The sequence below is a fragment of the Engraulis encrasicolus genome, chromosome 20 (genome assembly GCF_034702125.1).
Source record: "Engraulis encrasicolus isolate BLACKSEA-1 chromosome 20, IST_EnEncr_1.0, whole genome shotgun sequence".
Classification (NCBI taxonomy): domain Eukaryota; kingdom Metazoa; phylum Chordata; class Actinopteri; order Clupeiformes; family Engraulidae; genus Engraulis; species Engraulis encrasicolus.
The window spans coordinates 26,441,052-26,443,551 of record NC_085876.1 but is presented as its reverse complement, the minus strand read 5'-3'; positions in this window follow the sequence as shown (position 1 = coordinate 26,443,551).

The window sequence follows — 2,500 nt, the reverse complement described above, 5'->3', positions numbered from 1 at the left end:
ATGTGAGGAGAGGAGAGGAGAGGTGTGGAGAGGAGAGGAGAGGAGAGGAGAGGAGAGGTGCAGAGAGGAGAGGAGAGGAGAGGATAAGAGAGGAGAGGAGAGGAGAGGATAAGAGAGGAGAGGAGAGGAGAGGAGAATGACAGCTCCATAGCCCCACCTCTGCCCAGGGGAAGGAGAGGAGACAGGCAGCCTGGACAGGACACTGTCCAACCCCATCTCCCCTTTCACCTCATCCACCCCTCTGTGCCCATCACCTCTGCCACAAGCTCCATGCTCATATCCTCATCCTTACCCTCCATCCTCCTTACACTTCCTCTTCCCCCTGCACCCACAGGGGGAATGGAACTGTTGGGAGGTTAAAGCCATGATAACACTATTACAGCATCTCCTCCTCCACCTCCTCATCTTCCTCTTTAAGAATGTACTGTCACACCGGTGTGACGGGAATGTCCGGGCAGTGAAAGTTCTATACAATTCTGGGCGCCATACAATATAATTTGGAATGTTAGAATCTTGCATTGTTATAGAACACATTCTTTTTATAGAATGTTCAAAAACCCACACTCTTAAAGGTTACCTCTATCTTCCTTACAGTCATTCTCTGCCCCTTCTATCTTCTACCTTCTATCTTCCCCATCTTCCTCCTTCTTCAACCTCTGAACTTCCTCTTTCTTCAACCTCTTCTTGCATCTTCCTTACACCCACTCTCCTCCTTATTAATCCCCCTCTCCTCCACCTCCTCATCCTCTTTCTTCCTGTACCTCCTCTGTCTCCCTTCAGCTCCAATGGAGTGGTGGTCAGGTACCAGTTTTGCTTCCGCACCTGATGGAGATGCAGCCTGCTATGCGGGAGCTTGATGTTCCATTCCATTGGTACATCCGGACATTTTTAAGTGAAACTTAACTCAAACAAGTTGAATGGTAGTCTAATTGAAATTTGGAGGATTATGGCTTCCTCACTGTAAACAAATATTATGTCAGGGATAACGTTCGGCGAGAAGGTCCCTGTCGTGGGATATACCGCACGACAGAGAGAGGCAGGATCTTGATCTCCTTGAAGTGTGCTATTCCACGACAGGCACCGCGTCGCTGACTGCTATTCCGCTTATTACATGGCTAACCTTTAATTTATCACATAGATGTCCTGCTCCTGTATTCTCCCTGCCCCAGCTGCACAGTTGCGGGTAGCAGCTTCACCCAAAAAGGGCTGTGAACGTTCTGAACAAAGATGTTGGATATAAAATAAGAGGAATCGAAACAAGCCCACTTAATGCAAAAGCATGTGCTCAAAATTTGGTCTCCTAAGGGGGCGTTGTCCCTCCTTCTTCTTCTCTTTTCGTGGTGTTTGCACAAGACGTGCGCTACCGCTATCTAGAGCGCTAAGAGGACTCCATTTATTCTCTACCTCAAGACTCCGAAGGTCTCCTAATCGAAGGTCTCCTAATCGAAGGTCTCCTAATCGAAGGTCTCCTAATCGAAGGTCTCCTAAAGGGGCGTTCACCCGACGTAAAGTGGATACCGGAAAATAACCCGCCTGCCTTATCTCACTCATATACGATTCTCTGTTCTGAAGCTCATCACAAGTTGTGACATTTAACTGAACTCATGAATGGACGGATTCTGTACATATGTGGGTGAATCACTGCGTAAGGAGGAACAGGCACAGCCTGCCTTTTAATGGTATGCTATGCACCTAAAGCCTAATCTGCATATGAGAGATGGAGAGGAGGGAGGAGGAGAAGTAGAGAGGAGCGCGGTAGACAGATGAGGGAGGAAGGAAGTCGGAGAGGAGGAAGAGGATGTGCTGATGTTGGCAAAGATGGATGAAGAAGATGAATCCAGGGAAAGAGATGACACACAGGAGAGATCACACAGACGGGAAAAAGAAAAAGAACATGCAGAGTACATCTCCAAGAAAGGCTTATATGAAGAGTTTTTTTTTAAACACCCAACCCACCGTTTACATCCTGTCATCAACCTCTGGTTGCTAAAGGCCTGGTTTCCTCTAGTGCAGCGATTCTCAAAGTGTGGTCCGGAGACCACTGGTGGTCCACGATAGAGCTTAGGTGGTCCGCGAGGGTATTTCTTTTCAAATTCAAGCTAGCAGTAGACTATATTTGTAACATTATTACAAACCTAAACATAGCTGAAGTCATATTTTCATCACAACAAGACAGGCTTGTGAATGTGAATAAAAAGTAAGTGAGCTGCATCGAAATGAGCAGTGTCAAATTAGCACCCGTCAAATGTCGTTTCAATTGATAGGTGGATCCTGAACATTTTTGGAAGGATAAAGTGGTCCTCGGTCTGAAAAAGTTTGAGAAACACTGCTCTAGTGGAATCCATCCAGAAGCCAAGATGGCTCCTTTGACTAGTAGAGTGGGTTCTGAGAACACCATTCAGGTTTTCATGTAGCCTATGAAAGCCAGCCAAAGAATAACTGTATGGCTCCTCTTCCACGCATAATCTTATTCTTTGTTCTTGAGGAATAAAAGAGGATA